The following is a 17,982-nucleotide window of genomic DNA, read 5'->3' as shown; positions in this document are numbered from 1 at the left end:
AATGATCCATCCAAAATGTTTGGTTGGAGTCGCAGGTCACAGAAGGAGTTCTGCTTCGACGTCAGCCCGAGCCAAAGGACATGCGTTGGCCGGGAATCGAACCCGGGTCAACTGCTTGGAAGGCAGCTATGCTCACCACTATAACACCAACGCAGGCGGAAGTCAGTAGCTTTATTGACGCACTGTGTTCCTAATAAATGTTGTTCAGTTGCATTGACACAATACTTTTTGTTTAAAGCGCAATTAAAAAAAAAAAAAAAAAAGAGTCCAAACAATGACCCCTGCTACGGGTAGTGTTGCAAGTGTTATGCGACTTCAGCTAATGATGGGTCCATCCGAAATTATTCCATCCAAAAGTTTTGGGTGGAGGCACAGGTCACAGAGGGAGTTCTGCTTCGACGTCAGCCCGAGCCAAAGGACATGCGTTGGCCGGGTATTGAATCCGGGTCAACTGCTTGGAAGGCAGCTATGCTCACCACTATACCACCAACGCAGTCATCAGTCAGCAACTTGCGCCGTCACTAAGAAGGCTCGAAGTGCACGAGTCGCCGATAGGGCTAGAGGAGCAGATGAGATCTTTGTTTGGACCCGTCACTAAAGAGAGCCTTCAAGAATTTGCATCCCGTCACGTACAAAAAAGCGCTGCCTTCCCATCCGGCTAAATAAACACGAAGTGGTCAAACGCAGAGAGTGCCTATAATAACCAAAAGCCCAATCAAGGCAATCTCTTTCTCATGCCTCTATCTGAAAAGTTGGATAAAATCTTATATGAAAAAAAAAGTCTTTTAAAGAAATCCCTTATTCCGAGGTCACCGTAGCCACCAGATCCAGTCTGTATCCGCTTCAGTTACCCGGATCCAGTCCGTATCCAGAGAAGATGGTGGATCAACACCTAGAAAGGACCTCTATGGCCCAGAAACACAGCGGAGACCGTGACAACTAGATGAGCCGCAGATACAAATCCCCTGTAAAGACCACCTGGACAAGACCACAGGAAACAGATGATTCTTCTGCACAGTCTGACATTCCTGCAGCCTGGAGCTGATCTACCTGTTTCGTCTGACAATGGGAGAACTGTCTCCCCGACTGAGCCTGGTTTCTCACCGGGTTTTTTCTCCATCCTTTCACCGATCGAGTTTTGGTTTCTTGCCTCTGTCGCTTCTGGCAGGCGGAGCTGGGGACACTTCATGTACAGCGATATCGTTGACTTGATTGCAAATTATTGCACAGATACTATTTAAACTGAACTTAGCTGAATGATGTCATCAAAGAGTTCAATAACGAAATGCCTTTAACTGTCATTTTGCTTTTTGACGCACTGTGTTCCTAATAAATGTTGTTCAGTTGCATTGACACAATACTTTTTGTTTAAAGCGCAATTAAAAAAAAAAAAAAGAGTCCAAACAATGACCCCTGCTACGGGTAGTGTTGCAAGTGTTATGCGACTTCAGCTAATGATGGGTCCATCCGAAATTATTCCATCCAAAAGTTTTGGGTGGAGGCACAGGTCACAGAGGGAGTTCTGCTTCGACGTCAGCCCGAGCCAAAGGAAATGCGTTGGCCGGGTATCGAATCCGGGTCAACTGCTTGGAAGGCAGCTATGCTCACCACTATACCACCAACGCAGTCATCAGTCAGCAACTTGCGCCGTCACTAAGAAGGCTCGAAGTGCACGAGTCGCCGATAGGGCTAGAGGAGCAGATGAGATCTTTGTTTGGACCCGTCACTAAAGAGAGCCTTCAAGAATTTGCATCCCGTCACGTACAAAAAAGCGCTGCCTTCCCATCCGGCTAAATAAACACGAAGTGGTCAAATGCAGAGAGTGCCTATTCAGACGATGACCAGTGGCAAGCCCTCTCGCAGCATGCTGCCGGACGGTCAAACTGATTCTGCTCTTGACATTTCGATGTAGCTCTGCTGTGAGCAGAGCACCCAAAAATACAGGCAACTCGCAAAAGTTCCCCTCCACGGAAATCTTTAGTAAAAGGCGAAAGATTTATGCGACAATGAAGAGAAACTCGAGCTGTGTCTCCAAACCCTCGGGCCTGTGCGCTGCCTCTGTTAAACTACTATGCTCGCCAAGGGTCATCAAGGGTGACAATGCCTGCCCACATGTGTTTCGTCAGCACCCCCCCCCCCCCCTATTCCAAAAGGGAGGAGTAAAACTCAAAAAAGTCCCCTCGGTCCACCAATAACCAAAAGCCCAATCAAGGCAATCTCTTTCTCATGCCTCTATCTGAAAAGTTGGATAAAATCTTATATGAAAAAAAAAGTCTTTTAAAGAAATCCCTTATTCCGAGGTCACCGTAGCCACCAGATCCAGTCTGTATCCGCTTCAGTCACCCGGATCCAGTCCGTATCCAGAGAAGATGGTGGATCAACACCTAGAAAGGACCTCTATGGCCCAGAAACACAGCGGAGACCGTGACAACTAGATGAGCCGCAGATACAAATCCCCTGTAAAGACCACCTGGACAAGACCACAGGAAACAGATGATTCTTCTGCACAGTCTGACATTCCTGCAGCCTGGAGCTGATCTACCTGTTTCGTCTGACAATGGGAGAACTGTCTCCCCGACTGAGCCTGGTTTCTCACCGGGTTTTTTCTCCATCCTTTCACCGATCGAGTTTTGGTTTCTTGCCTCTGTCGCTTCTGGCAGGCGGAGCTGGGGACACTTCATGTACAGCGATATCGTTGACTTGATTGCAAATTATTGCACAGATACTATTTAAACTGAACTTAGCTGAATGATGTCATCAAAGAGTTCAATAACGAAATGCCTTTAACTGTCATTTTGCTTTTTGACGCACTGTGTTCCTAATAAATGTTGTTCAGTTGCATTGACACAATACTTTTTGTTTAAAGCGCAATAAAAAAAAAAAAAAAGAGTCCAAACAATGACCCCTGCTACGGGTAGTGTTGCAAGTGTTATGCGACTTCAGCTAATGATGGGTCCATCCGAAATTATTCCATCCAAAAGTTTTGGGTGGAGGCACAGGTCACAGAGGGAGTTCTGCTTCGACGTCAGCCCGAGCCAAAGGACATGCGTTGGCCGGGTATCGAATCCGGGTCAACTGCTTGGAAGGCAGCTATGCTCACCACTATACCACCAACGCAGTCATCAGTCAGCAACTTGCGCCGTCACTAAGAAGGCTCGAAGTGCACGAGTCGCCGATAGGGCTAGAGGAGCAGATGAGATCTTTGTTTGGACCCGTCACTAAAGAGAGCCTTCAAGAATTTGCATCCCGTCACGTACAAAAAAGCGCTGCCTTCCCATCCGGCTAAATAAACACGAAGTGGTCAAACGCAGAGAGTGCCTATTCAGACGATGACCAGTGGCAAGCCCTCTCGCAGCATGCTGCCGGACGGTCAAACTGATTCTGCTCTTGACATTTCGATGTAGCTCTGCTGTGAGCAGAGCACCCAAAAATACAGGTCACTCGCAAAAGTTCCCCTCCACGGAAATCTTTAGTAAAAGGCGAAAGATTTATGCGACAATGAAGAGAAACTCGAGCTGTGTCTCCAAACCCTCGGGCCTGTGCGCTGCCTCTGTTAAACTACTACGCTCGCCAAGGGTCATCAAGGGTGACAATGCCTGCCCACATGTGTTTCGTCAGCACCCCCCCCCCCCTATTCCAAAAGGGAGGAGTAAAACTCAAAAAAGTCCCCTCGGTCCACCAATAACCAAAAGCCCAATCAAGGCAATCTCTTTCTCATGCCTCTATCTGAAAAGTTGGATAAAATCTTATATGAAAAAAAAAGTCTTTTAAAGAAATCCCTTATTCCGAGGTCACCGTAGCCACCAGATCCAGTCTGTATCCGCTTCAGTCACCCGGATCCAGTCCGTATCCAGAGAAGATGGTGGATCAACACCTAGAAAGGACCTCTATGGCCCAGAAACACAGCGGAGACCGTGACAACTAGATGAGCCGCAGATACAAATCCCTTGTAAAGACCACCTGGACAAGACCACAGGAAACAGATGATTCTTCTGCACAGTCTGACATTCCTGCAGCCTGGAGCTGATCTACTGGTTTCGTCTGACAAGGGGAGAACTGTCTCCCCGACTGAGCCTGGTTTCTCACCCGGTTTTTTCTCCATCCTTTCACCGATCGAGTTTTGGTTTCTTGCCTCTGTCGCTTCTGGCAGGCGGAGCTGGGGACACTTCATGTACAGCGATATCGTTGACTTGATTGCAAATTATTGCACAGATACTATTTAAACTGAACTTAGCTGAATGATGTCATCAAAGAGTTCAATAACGAAATGCCTTTAACTGTCATTTTGCTTTTTGACGCACTGTGTTCCTAATTGATGTTGTTCAGTTGCATTGACGCAATACTTTTTGTTTAAAGCGCAATTTAAAAAAAAAAAAAAAAAAAAAGAGTCCAAACAATGACCCCTGCTACGGGTAGTGTTCCAAGTGTTATGCGACTTCAGCTAATGATGGGTCCATCAGAAATTTTACGGTGCTAGGGCTGGGTCTGCGTCAGAAGAAGCCATGCATTGTTTAGTTATGTCAGTGCAGTGCCGTCAGTTGGGGGAGAAACGGCAGCATGCACGGCTCCTCGTTAGTATAGTGGACAGTATCTCCGCCTGTCACGCGGAAGACCGGGGTTCGATTCCCCGACGGGGAGAGCTGGTTCTTTTCGTCTTCCGAATGATCCATCCAAAATGTTTGGTTGGAGTCGCAGGTCACAGAAGGAGTTCTGCTTCGACGTCAGCCCGAGCCAAAGGACATGCGTTGGCCGGGAATCGAACCCGGGTCAACTGCTTGGAAGGCAGCTATGCTCACCACTATACCACCAACGCAGGCGGAAGTCAGTAGCTTTATTGACGCACTGTGTTCCTAATAAATGTTGTTCAGTTGCATTGACACAATACTTTTTGTTTAAAGCGCAATTAAAAAAAAAAAAAGAGTCCAAACAATGACCCCTGCTACGGGTAGTGTTGCAAGTGTTATGCGACTTCAGCTAATGATGGGTCCATCCGAAATTATTCCATCCAAAATTTTGGGTGGAGGCACAGGTCACAGAGGGAGTTCTGTTTCGACGTCAGCCCGAGCCAAAGGACATGCGCACTGCTCTCTCCAACTGCTTGGAAGGCTGCTATGCTCACCACTATACCACCAACGCATCAGCAGTCAGCAACTTGCGCCGTCACTAAGAAGGCTCGAAGTGCACGAGTCGCCGATAGGGCTAGAGGAGCAGATGAGATCTTTGTTTGGACCCGTCACTAAAGAGAGCCTTCAAGAATTTGCATCCCGTCACGTACAAGAAAGCGCTGCCTTCCCATCCGGCTAAATAAACACGAAGTGGTCAAACGCAGAGAGTGCCTATAATAACCAAAAGCCCAATCAAGGCAATCTCTTTCTCATGCCTCTATCTGAAAAGTTGGATAAAATCTTATATGAAAAAAAAAGTCTTTTAAAGAAATCCCTTATTCCGAGGTCACCGTAGCCACCAGATCCAGTCTGTATCCGCTTCAGTCACCCGGATCCAGTCCGTATCCAGAGAAGATGGTGGATCAACACCTAGAAAGGACCTCTATGGCCCAGAAACACAGCGGAGACCGTGACAACTAGATGAGCCGCAGATACAAATCCCTTGTAAAGACCACCTGGACAAGACCACAGGAAACAGATGATTCTTCTGCACAGTCTGACATTCCTGCAGCCTGGAGCTGATCTACTGGTTTCGTCTGACAAGGGGAGAACTGTCTCCCCGACTGAGCCTGGTTTCTCACCCGGTTTTTTCTCCATCCTTTTACCGATCGAGTTTTGGTTTCTTGCCTCTGTCGCTTCTGGCAGGCGGAGCTGGGGACACTTCATGTACAGCGATATCGTTGACTTGATTGCAAATTATTGCACAGATACTATTTAAACTGAACTTAGCTGAATGATGTCATCAAAGAGTTCAATAACGAAATGCCTTTAACTGTCATTTTGCTTTTTGACGCACTGTGTTCCTAATTAATGTTGTTCAGTTGCATTGACGCAATACTTTTTGTTTAAAGCGCAATTTAAAAAAAAAAAAAAAAAAAAAGAGTCCAAACAATGACCCCTGCTACGGGTAGTGTTCCAAGTGTTATGCGACTTCAGCTAATGATGGGTCCATCAGAAATTTTACGGTGCTAGGGCTGGGTCTGCGTCAGAAGAAGCCATGCATTGTTTAGTTATGTCAGTGCAGTGCCGTCAGTTGGGGGAGAAACGGCAGCATGCACGGCTCCTCGTTAGTATAGTGGACAGTATCTCCGCCTGTCACGCGGAAGACCGGGGTTCGATTCCCCGACGGGGAGAGCTGGTTCTTTTCGTCTTCCGAATGATCCATCCAAAATGTTTGGTTGGAGTCGCAGGTCACAGAAGGAGTTCTGCTTCGACGTCAGCCCGAGCCAAAGGACATGCGTTGGCCGGGAATCGAACCCGGGTCAACTGCTTGGAAGGCAGCTATGCTCACCACTATACCACCAACGCAGGCGGAAGTCAGTAGCTTTATTGACGCACTGTGTTCCTAATAAATGTTGTTCAGTTGCATTGACACAATACTTTTTGTTTAAAGCGCAATTAAAAAAAAAAAAAAAAAAAAAAAAGAGTCCAAACAATGACCCCTGCTACCGGTAGTGTTGCAAGTGTTATGCGACTTCAGCTAATGATGGGTCCATCCGAAATTATTCCATCCAAAAGTTTTGGGTGGAGGCACAGGTCACAGAGGGAGTTCTGCTTCGACGTCAGCCCGAGCCAAAGGATATGCGTTGGCCGGGAATCGAATCCGGGTCAACTGCTTGGAAGGCAGCTATGCTCACCACTATACCACCAACGCAGTCAGCAGTCAGCAACTTGCGCCGTCACTAAGAAGGCTCGAAGTGCACGAGTCGCCGATAGGGCTAGAGGAGCAGATGAGATCTTTGTTTGGACCCGTCACTAAAGAGAGCCTTCAAGAATTTGCATCCCGTCACGTACAAGAAAGCGCTGCCTTCCCATCCAGCTAAATAAACACGAAGTGGTCAAACGCAGAGAGTGCCTATTCAGACGATGACCAGTGGCAAGCCCTCTCGCAGCATGCTGCCGGACGGTCAAACTGATTCTGCTCTTGACATTTCGATGTAGCTCTGCTGTGAGCAGAGCACCCAAAAATACAGGTCACTCGCAAAAGTTCCCCTCCACGGAAATCTTTAGTAAAAGGCGAAAGATTTATGCGACAATGAAGAGAAACTCGAGCTGTGTCTCCAAACCCTCGGGCCTGTGCGCTGCCTCTGTTAAACTACTACGCTCGCCAAGGGTCATCAAGGGTGACAATGCCTGCCCACATGTGTTTCGTCAGCACCCCCCCCCCCCACTCCAAAAGGGAGGAGTAAAACTCAAAAAAGTCCTCTCGGTCCACCAATAACCAAAAGCCCAATCAAGGCAATCTCTTTCTCATGCCTCTATCTGAAAAGTTGGATAAAATCTTATATGAAAAAAAAAGTCTTTTAAAGAAATCCCTTATTGCGAGGTCACCGTAGCCACCAGATCCAGTCTGTATCCGCTTCAGTCACCCGGATCCAGTCCGTATCCAGAGAAGATGGTGGATCAACACCTAGAAAGGACCTCTATGGCCCAGAAACACAGCGGAGACCGTGACAACTAGATGAGCCGCAGATACAAATCCCTTGTAAAGACCACCTGGACAAGACCACAGGAAACAGATGATTCTTCTGCACAGTCTGACATTCCTGCAGCCTGGAGCTGATCTACTGGTTTCGTCTGACAAGGGGAGAACTGTCTCCCCGACTGAGCCTGGTTTCTCACCGGGTTTTTTCTCCATCCTTTCACCGATCGAGTTTTGGTTTCTTCCCTCTGTCGCTTCTGGCAGGCGGAGCTGGGGACACTTCATGTACAGCGATATCGTTGACTTGATTGCAAATTATTGCACAGATACTATTTAAACTGAACTTAGCTGAATGATGTCATCAAAGAGTTCAATAACGAAATGCCTTTAACTGTCATTTTGCTTTTTGACGCACTGTGTTCCTAATTAATGTTGTTCAGTTGCATTGACGCAATACTTTTTGTTTAAAGCGCAATTTAAAAAAAAAAAAAAAAAAAAAAAGAGTCCAAACAATGACCCCTGCTACGGGTAGTGTTCCAAGTGTTATGCGACTTCAGCTAATGATGGGTCCATCAGAAATTTTACGGTGCTAGGGCTGGGTCTGCGTCAGAAGAAGCCATGCATTGTTTAGTTATGTCAGTGCAGTGCCGTCAGTTGGGGGAGAAACGGCAGCATGCACGGCTCCTCGTTAGTATAGTGGACAGTATCTCCGCCTGTCACGCGGAAGACCGGGGTTCGATTCCCCGACGGGGAGAGCTGGTTCTTTTCGTCTTCCGAATGATCCATCCAAAATGTTTGGTTGGAGTCGCAGGTCACAGAAGGAGTTCTGCTTCGACGTCAGCCCGAGCCAAAGGACATGCGTTGGCCGGGAATCGAACCCGGGTCAACTGCTTGGAAGGCAGCTATGCTCACCACTATACCACCAACGCAGGCGGAAGTCAGTAGCTTTATTGACGCACTGTGTTCCTAATAAATGTTGTTCAGTTGCATTGACACAATACTTTTTGTTTAAAGCGCAATTAAAAAAAAAAAAAAAAAAAAAAGAGTCCAAACAATGACCCCTGCTACGGGTAGTGTTGCAAGTGTTATGCGACTTCAGCTAATGATGGGTCCATCCGAAATTATTCCATCCAAAATTTTGGGTGGAGGCACAGGTCACAGAGGGAGTTCTGCTTCGACGTCAGCCCGAGCCAAAGGACATGCGCACTGCTCTCTCCAACTGCTTGGAAGGCAGCTATGCTCACCACTATACCACCAACGCAGTCAGCAGTCAGCAACTTGCGCCGTCACTAAGAAGGCTCGAAGTGCACGAGTCGCCGATAGGGCTAGAGGAGCAGATGAGATCTTTGTTTGGACCCGTCACTAAAGAGAGCCTTCAAGAATTTGCATCCCGTCACGTACAAGAAAGCGCTGCCTTCCCATCCGGCTAAATAAACACGAAGTGGTCAAACGCAGAGAGTGCCTATAATAACCAAAAGCCCAATCAAGGCAATCTCTTTCTCATGCCTCTATCTGAAAAGTTGGATAAAATCTTATATGAAAAAAAAAGTCTTTTAAAGAAATCCCTTATTCCGAGGTCACCGTAGCCACCAGATCCAGTCTGTATCCGCTTCAGTCACCCGGATCCAGTCCGTATCCAGAGAAGATGGTGGATCAACACCTAGAAAGGACCTCTATGGCCCAGAAACACAGCGGAGACCGTGACAACTAGATGAGCCGCAGATACAAATCCCTTGTAAAGACCACCTGGACAAGACCACAGGAAACAGATGATTCTTCTGCACAGTCTGACATTCCTGGAGCTGATCTACTGGTTTCGTCTGACAAGGGGAGAACTGTCTCCCCGACTGAGCCTGGTTTCTCACCCGGTTTTTTCTCCATCCTTTCACCGATCGAGTTTTGGTTTCTTGCCTCTGTCGCTTCTGGCAGGCGGAGCTGGGGACACTTCATGTACAGCGATATCGTTGACTTGATTGCAAATTATTGCACAGATACTATTTAAATTGAACTTAGCTGAATGATGTCATCAAAGAGTTCAATAACGAAATGCCTTTAACTGTCATTTTGCTTTTTGACGCACTGTGTTCCTAATTAATGTTGTTCAGTTGCATTGACGCAATACTTTTTGTTTAAAGTGCAATTTAAAAAAAAAAAAAAAAAAAAGAGTCCAAACAATGACCCCTGCTACGGGTAGTGTTCCAAGTGTTATGCGACTTCAGCTAATGATGGGTCCATCAGAAATTTTACGGTGCTAGGGCTGGGTCTGCGTCAGAAGAAGCCATGCATTGTTTAGTTATGTCAGTGCAGTGCCGTCAGTTGGGGGAGAAACGGCAGCATGCACGGCTCCTCGTTAGTATAGTGGACAGTATCTCCGCCTGTCACGCGGAAGACCGGGGTTCGATTCCCCGACGGGGAGAGCTGGTTCTTTTCGTCTTCCGAATGATCCATCCAAAATGTTTGGTTGGAGTCGCAGGTCACAGAAGGAGTTCTGCTTCGACGTCAGCCCGAGCCAAAGGACATGCGTTGGCCGGGAATCGAACCCGGGTCAACTGCTTGGAAGGCAGCTATGCTCACCACTATACCACCAACGCAGGCGGAAGTCAGTAGCTTTATTGACGCACTGTGTTCCTAATAAATGTTGTTCAGTTGCATTGACACAATACTTTTTGTTTAAAGCGCAATTAAAAAAAAAAAAAAGAGTCCAAACAATGACCCCTGCTACGGGTAGTGTTGCAAGTGTTATGCGACTTCAGCTAATGATGGGTCCATCCGAAATTATTCCATCCAAAATTTTGGGTGGAGGCACAGGTCACAGAGGGAGTTCTGTTTCGACGTCAGCCCGAGCCAAAGGACATGCGCACTGCTCTCTCCAACTGCTTGGAAGGCAGCTATGCTCACCACTATACCACCAACGCAGTCAGCAGTCAGCAACTTGCGCCGTCACTAAGAAGGCTCGAAGTGCACGAGTCGCCGATAGGGCTAGAGGAGCAGATGAGATCTTTGTTTGGACCCGTCACTAAAGAGAGCCTTCAAGAATTTGCATCCCGTCACGTACAAGAAAGCGCTGCCTTCCCATCCGGCTAAATAAACACAAAGTGGTCAAACGCAGAGAGTGCCTATAATAACCAAAAGCCCAATCAAGGCAATCTCTTTCTCATGCCTCTATCTGAAAAGTTGGATAAAATCTTATATGAAAAAAAAAGTCTTTTAAAGAAATCCCTTATTCCGAGGTCACCGTAGCCACCAGATCCAGTCTGTATCCGCTTCAGTCACCCGGATCCAGTCCGTATCCAGAGAAGATGGTGGATCAACACCTAGAAAGGACCTCTATGGCCCAGAAACACAGCGGAGACCGTGACAACTAGATGAGCCGCAGATACAAATCCCTTGTAAAGACCACCTGGACAAGACCACAGGAAACAGATGATTCTTCTGCACAGTCTGACATTCCTGCAGCCTGGAGCTGATCTACTGGTTTCGTCTGACAAGGGGAGAACTGTCTCCCCGACTGAGCCTGGTTTCTCACCCGGTTTTTTCTCCATCCTTTCACCGATCGAGTTTTGGTTTCTTGCCTCTGTCGCTTCTGGCAGGCGGAGCTGGGGACACTTCATGTACAGCGATATCGTTGACTTGATTGCAAATTATTGCACAGATACTATTTAAACTGAACTTAGCTGAATGATGTCATCAAAGAGTTCAATAACGAAATGCCTTTAACTGTCATTTTGCTTTTTGACGCACTGTGTTCCTAATTAATGTTGTTCAGTTGCATTGACGCAATACTTTTTGTTTAAAGCGCAATTTAAAAAAAAAAAAAAAAAAAAAGAGTCCAAACAATGACCCCTGCTACGGGTAGTGTTCCAAGTGTTATGCGACTTCAGCTAATGATGGGTCCATCAGAAATTTTACGGTGCTAGGGCTGGGTCTGCGTCAGAAGAAGCCATGCATTGTTTAGTTATGTCAGTGCAGTGCCGTCAGTTGGGGGAGAAACGGCAGCATGCACGGCTCCTCGTTAGTATAGTGGACAGTATCTCCGCCTGTCACGCGGAAGACCGGGGTTCGATTCCCCCCTATGCTCACCACTATACCACCAACGCAGGCGGAAGTCAGTAGCTTTATTGACGCACTGTGTTCCTAATAAATGTTGTTCAGTTGCATTGACACAATACTTTTTGTTTAAAGCGCAATTAAAAAAAAAAAAAAAAAAAAAAAGAGTCCAAACAATGACCCCTGCTACCGGTAGTGTTGCAAGTGTTATGCGACTTCAGCTAATGATGGGTCCATCCGAAATTATTCCATCCAAAAGTTTTGGGTGGAGGCACAGGTCACAGAGGGAGTTCTGCTTCGACGTCAGCCCGAGCCAAAGGATATGCGTTGGCCGGGAATCGAATCCGGGTCAACTGCTTGGAAGGCAGCTATGCTCACCACTATACCACCAACGCAGTCAGCAGTCAGCAACTTGCGCCGTCACTAAGAAGGCTCGAAGTGCACGAGTCGCCGATAGGGCTAGAGGAGCAGATGAGATCTTTGTTTGGACCCGTCACTAAAGAGAGCCTTCAAGAATTTGCATCCCGTCACGTACAAGAAAGCGCTGCCTTCCCATCCGGCTAAATAAACACGAAGTGGTCAAACGCAGAGAGTGCCTATTCAGACGATGACCAGTGGCAAGCCCTCTCGCAGCATGCTGCCGGACGGTCAAACTGATTCTGCTCTTGACATTTCGATGTAGCTCTGCTGTGAGCAGAGCACCCAAAAATACAGGTCACTCGCAAAAGTTCCCCTCCACGGAAATCTTTAGTAAAAGGCGAAAGATTTATGCGACAATGAAGAGAAACTCGAGCTGTGTCTCCAAACCCTCGGGCCTGTGCGCTGCGTCTGTTAAACTACTACGCTCGCCAAGGGTCATCAAGGGTGACAATGCCTGCCCACATGTGTTTCGTCAGCACCCCCCCCCCCCCACTCCAAAAGGGAGGAGTAAAACTCAAAAAAGTCCTCTCGGTCCACCAATAACCAAAAGCCCAATCAAGGCAATCTCTTTCTCATGCCTCTATCTGAAAAGTTGGATAAAATCTTATATGAAAAAAAAAGTCTTTTAAAGAAATCCCTTATTCCGAGGTCACCGTAGCCACCAGATCCAGTCTGTATCCGCTTCAGTCACCCGGATCCAGTCCGTATCCAGAGAAGATGGTGGATCAACACCTAGAAAGGACCTCTATGGCCCAGAAACACAGCGGAGACCGTGACAACTAGATGAGCCGCAGATACAAATCCCTTGTAAAGACCACCTGGACAAGACCACAGGAAACAGATGATTCTTCTGCACAGTCTGACATTCCTGCAGCCTGGAGCTGATCTACTGGTTTCGTCTGACAAGGGGAGAACTGTCTCCCCGACTGAGCCTGGTTTCTCACCCGGTTTTTTCTCCATCCTTTCACCGATCGAGTTTTGGTTTCTTGCCTCTGTCGCTTCTGGCAGGCGGAGCTGGGGACACTTCATGTACAGCGATATCGTTGACTTGATTGCAAATTATTGCACAGATACTATTTAAATTGAACTTAGCTGAATGATGTCATCAAAGAGTTCAATAACGAAATGCCTTTAACTGTCATTTTGCTTTTTGACGCACTGTGTTCCTAATTAATGTTGTTCAGTTGCATTGACGCAATACTTTTTGTTTAAAGTGCAATTTAAAAAAAAAAAAAAAAAAAGAGTCCAAACAATGACCCCTGCTACGGGTAGTGTTCCAAGTGTTATGCGACTTCAGCTAATGATGGGTCCATCAGAAATTTTACGGTGCTAGGGCTGGGTCTGCGTCAGAAGAAGCCATGCATTGTTTAGTTATGTCAGTGCAGTGCCGTCAGTTGGGGGAGAAACGGCAGCATGCACGGCTCCTCGTTAGTATAGTGGACAGTATCTCCGCCTGTCACGCGGAAGACCGGGGTTCGATTCCCCGACGGGGAGAGCTGGTTCTTTTCGTCTTCCGAATGATCCATCCAAAATGTTTGGTTGGAGTCGCAGGTCACAGAAGGAGTTCTGCTTCGACGTCAGCCCGAGCCAAAGGACATGCGTTGGCCGGGAATCGAACCCGGGTCAACTGCTTGGAAGGCAGCTATGCTCACCACTATACCACCAACGCAGGCGGAAGTCAGTAGCTTTATTGACGCACTGTGTTCCTAATAAATGTTGTTCAGTTGCATTGACACAATACTTTTTGTTTAAAGCGCAATTAAAAAAAAAAAAAAAAAAAAAAGAGTCCAAACAATGACCCCTGCTACCGGTAGTGTTGCAAGTGTTATGCGACTTCAGCTAATGATGGGTCCATCCGAAATTATTCCATCCAAAAGTTTTGGGTGGAGGCACAGGTCACAGAGGGAGTTCTGCTTGGACGTCAGCCCGAGCCAAAGGATATGCGTTGGCCGGGAATCGAATCCGGGTCAACTGCTTGGAAGGCAGCTATGCTCACCACTATACCACCAACGCAGTCAGCAGTCAGCAACTTGCGCCGTCACTAAGAAGGCTCGAAGTGCACGAGTCGCCGATAGGGCTAGAGGAGCAGATGAGATCTTTGTTTGGACCCGTCACTAAAGAGAGCCTTCAAGAATTTGCATCCCGTCACGTACAAGAAAGCGCTGCCTTCCCATCCGGCTAAATAAACACGAAGTGGTCAAACGCAGAGAGTGCCTATTCAGACGATGACCAGTGGCAAGCCCTCTCGCAGCATGCTGCCGGACGGTCAAACTGATTCTGCTCTTGACATTTCGATGTAGCTCTGCTGTGAGCAGAGCACCCAAAAATACAGGTCACTCGCAAAAGTTCCCCTCCACGGAAATCTTTAGTAAAAGGCGAAAGATTTATGCGACAATGAAGAGAAACTCGAGCTGTGTCTCCAAACCCTCGGGCCTGTGCGCTGCCTCTGTTAAACTACTACGCTCGCCAAGGGTCATCAAGGGTGACAATGCCTGCCCACATGTGTTTCGTCAGCACCCCCCCCCCCACTCCAAAAGGGAGGAGTAAAACTCAAAAAAGTCCTCTCGGTCCACCAATAACCAAAAGCCCAATCAAGGCAATCTCTTTCTCATGCCTCTATCTGAAAAGTTGGATAAAATCTTATATGAAAAAAAAAGTCTTTTAAAGAAATCCCTTATTCCGAGGTCACCGTAGCCACCAGATCCAGTCTGTATCCGCTTCAGTCACCCGGATCCAGTCCGTATCCAGAGAAGATGGTGGATCAACACCTAGAAAGGACCTCTATGGCCCAGAAACACAGCGGAGACCGTGACAACTAGATGAGCCGCAGATACAAATCCCTTGTAAAGACCACCTGGACAAGACCACAGGAAACAGATGATTCTTCTGCACAGTCTGACATTCCTGCAGCCTGGAGCTGATCTACTGGTTTCGTCTGACAAGGGGAGAACTGTCTCCCCGACTGAGCCTGGTTTCTCACCCGGTTTTTTCTCCATCCTTTCACCGATCGAGTTTTGGTTTCTTGCCTCTGTCGCTTCTGGCAGGCGGAGCTGGGGACACTTCATGTACAGCGATATCGTTGACTTGATTGCAAATTATTGCACAGATACTATTTAAACTGAACTTAGCTGAATGATGTCATCAAAGAGTTCAATAACGAAATGCCTTTAACTGTCATTTTGCTTTTTGACGCACTGTGTTCCTAATTAATGTTGTTCAGTTGCATTGACGCAATACTTTTTGTTTAAAGCGCAATTTAAAAAAAAAAAAAAAAAAAAAAGAGTCCAAACAATGACCCCTGCTACGGGTAGTGTTCCAAGTGTTATGCGACTTCAGCTAATGATGGGTCCATCAGAAATTTTACGGTGCTAGGGCTGGGTCTGCGTCAGAAGAAGCCATGCATTGTTTAGTTATGTCAGTGCAGTGCCGTCAGTTGGGGGAGAAACAGCAGCATGCACGGCTCCTCGTTAGTATAGTGGACAGTATCTCCGCCTGTCACGCGGAAGACCGGGGTTCGATTCCCCGACGGGGAGAGCTGGTTCTTTTCGTCTTCCGAATGATCCATCCAAAATGTTTGGTTGGAGTCGCAGGTCACAGAAGGAGTTCTGCTTCGACGTCAGCCCGAGCCAAAGGACATGCGTTGGCCGGGAATCGAACCCGGGTCAACTGCTTGGAAGGCAGCTATGCTCACCACTATACCACCAACGCAGGCGGAAGTCAGTAGCTTTATTGACGCACTGTGTTCCTAATAAATGTTGTTCAGTTGCATTGACACAATACTTTTTGTTTAAAGCGCAATTAAAAAAAAAAAAAAAAAAAAAGAGTCCAAACAATGACCCCTGCTACGGGTAGTGTTGCAAGTGTTATGCGACTTCAGCTAATGATGGGTCCATCCGAAATTATTCCATCCAAAATTTTGGGTGGAGGCACAGGTCACAGAGGGAGTTCTGCTTCGACGTCAGCCCGAGCCAAAGGACATGCGCACTGCTCTCTCCAACTGCTTGGAAGGCAGCTATGCTCACCACTATACCACCAACGCAGTCAGCAGTCAGCAACTTGCGCCGTCACTAAGAAGGCTCGAAGTGCACGAGTCGCCGATAGGGCTAGAGGAGCAGATGAGATCTTTGTTTGGACCCGTCACTAAAGAGAGCCTTCAAGAATTTGCATCCCGTCACGTACAAGAAAGCGCTGCCTTCCCATCCGGCTAAATAAACACGAAGTGGTCAAACGCAGAGAGTGCCTATAATAACCAAAAGCCCAATCAAGGCAATCTCTTTCTCATGCCTCTATCTGAAAAGTTGGATAAAATCTTATATGAAAAAAAAAGTCTTTTAAAGAAATCCCTTATTCCGAGGTCACCGTAGCCACCAGATCCAGTCTGTATCCGCTTCAGTCACCCGGATCCAGTCCGTATCCAGAGAAGATGGTGGATCAACACCTAGAAAGGACCTCTATGGCCCAGAAACACAGCGGAGACCGTGACAACTAGATGAGCCGCAGATACAAATCCCTTGTAAAGACCACCTGGACAAGACCACAGGAAACAGATGATTCTTCTGCACAGTCTGACATTCCTGCAGCCTGGAGCTGATCTACTGGTTTCGTCTGACAAGGGGAGAACTGTCTCCCCGACTGAGCCTGGTTTCTCACCCGGTTTTTTCTCCATCCTTTCACCGATCGAGTTTTGGTTTCTTGCCTCTGTCGCTTCTGGCAGGCGGAGCTGGGGACACTTCATGTACAGCGATATCGTTGACTTGATTGCAAATTATTGCACAGATACTATTTAAATTGAACTTAGCTGAATGATGTCATCAAAGAGTTCAATAACGAAATGCCTTTAACTGTCATTTTGCTTTTTGACGCACTGTGTTCCTAATTAATGTTGTTCAGTTGCATTGACGCAATACTTTTTGTTTAAAGTGCAATTTAAAAAAAAAAAAAAAAAAAAGAGTCCAAACAATGACCCCTGCTACGGGTAGTGTTCCAAGTGTTATGCGACTTCAGCTAATGATGGGTCCATCAGAAATTTTACGGTGCTAGGGCTGGGTCTGCGTCAGAAGAAGCCATGCATTGTTTAGTTATGTCAGTGCAGTGCCGTCAGTTGGGGGAGAAACGGCAGCATGCACGGCTCCTCGTTAGTATAGTGGACAGTATCTCCGCCTGTCACGCGGAAGACCGGGGTTCGATTCCCCGACGGGGAGAGCTGGTTCTTTTCGTCTTCCGAATGATCCATCCAAAATGTTTGGTTGGAGTCGCAGGTCACAGAAGGAGTTCTGCTTCGACGTCAGCCCGAGCCAAAGGACATGCGTTGGCCGGGAATCGAACCCGGGTCAACTGCTTGGAAGGCAGCTATGCTCACCACTATACCACCAACGCAGGCGGAAGTCAGTAGCTTTATTGACGCACTGTGTTCCTAATAAATGTTGTTCAGTTGCATTGACACAATACTTTTTGTTTAAAGCGCAATTAAAAAAAAAAAAAAAAAAAAAAGAGTCCAAACAATGACCCCTGCTACCGGTAGTGTTGCAAGTGTTATGCGACTTCAGCTAATGATGGGTCCATCCGAAATTATTCCATCCAAAAGTTTTGGGTGGAGGCACAGGTCACAGAGGGAGTTCTGCTTCGACGTCAGCCCGAGCCAAAGGATATGCGTTGGCCGGGAATCGAATCCGGGTCAACTGCTTGGAAGGCAGCTATGCTCACCACTATACCACCAACGCAGTCAGCAGTCAGCAACTTGCGCCGTCACTAAGAAGGCTCGAAGTGCACGAGTCGCCGATAGGGCTAGAGGAGCAGATGAGATCTTTGTTTGGACCCGTCACTAAAGAGAGCCTTCAAGAATTTGCATCCCGTCACGTACAAGAAAGCGCTGCCTTCCCATCCGGCTAAATAAACACGAAGTGGTCAAACGCAGAGAGTGCCTATTCA

The 17,982-nt window shown here is 47.3% G+C and overlaps 5 non-coding genes across 5 annotated transcripts; all 5 read right to left on the bottom strand.

Annotated features, from left to right (window-relative positions):
- Nucleotides 1-1,910: 1,910 nt before the first annotated feature.
- LOC127980167 (U5 spliceosomal RNA) lies at nt 1,911-2,025 on the bottom strand. Its single transcript, XR_008159205.1, has one exon. It is a non-coding gene; the product is annotated as a U5 spliceosomal RNA (small nuclear RNA).
- A 1,377-nt stretch (nt 2,026-3,402) lies between these two features.
- Nucleotides 3,403-3,517, bottom strand: LOC127980845 (U5 spliceosomal RNA). The gene has a single exon (XR_008159847.1). It is a non-coding gene; the product is annotated as a U5 spliceosomal RNA (small nuclear RNA).
- A 3,587-nt stretch (nt 3,518-7,104) lies between these two features.
- On the bottom strand, nt 7,105-7,219 carry LOC127980844 (U5 spliceosomal RNA). The gene has a single exon (XR_008159846.1). It is a non-coding gene; the product is annotated as a U5 spliceosomal RNA (small nuclear RNA).
- Nucleotides 7,220-12,314: 5,095 nt separating this feature from the next.
- LOC127980843 (U5 spliceosomal RNA) lies at nt 12,315-12,429 on the bottom strand. The gene has a single exon (XR_008159845.1). It is a non-coding gene; the product is annotated as a U5 spliceosomal RNA (small nuclear RNA).
- A 1,923-nt stretch (nt 12,430-14,352) lies between these two features.
- On the bottom strand, nt 14,353-14,467 carry LOC127980842 (U5 spliceosomal RNA). The gene has a single exon (XR_008159844.1). It is a non-coding gene; the product is annotated as a U5 spliceosomal RNA (small nuclear RNA).
- Nucleotides 14,468-17,982: the final 3,515 nt, after the last annotated feature.

The sequence above is a fragment of the Carassius gibelio genome, chromosome B19 (assembly GCF_023724105.1).
Source record: "Carassius gibelio isolate Cgi1373 ecotype wild population from Czech Republic chromosome B19, carGib1.2-hapl.c, whole genome shotgun sequence".
Lineage (NCBI taxonomy): Eukaryota > Metazoa > Chordata > Actinopteri > Cypriniformes > Cyprinidae > Carassius > Carassius gibelio.
This window is presented reverse-complemented; position numbering and strand designations above follow the sequence as displayed.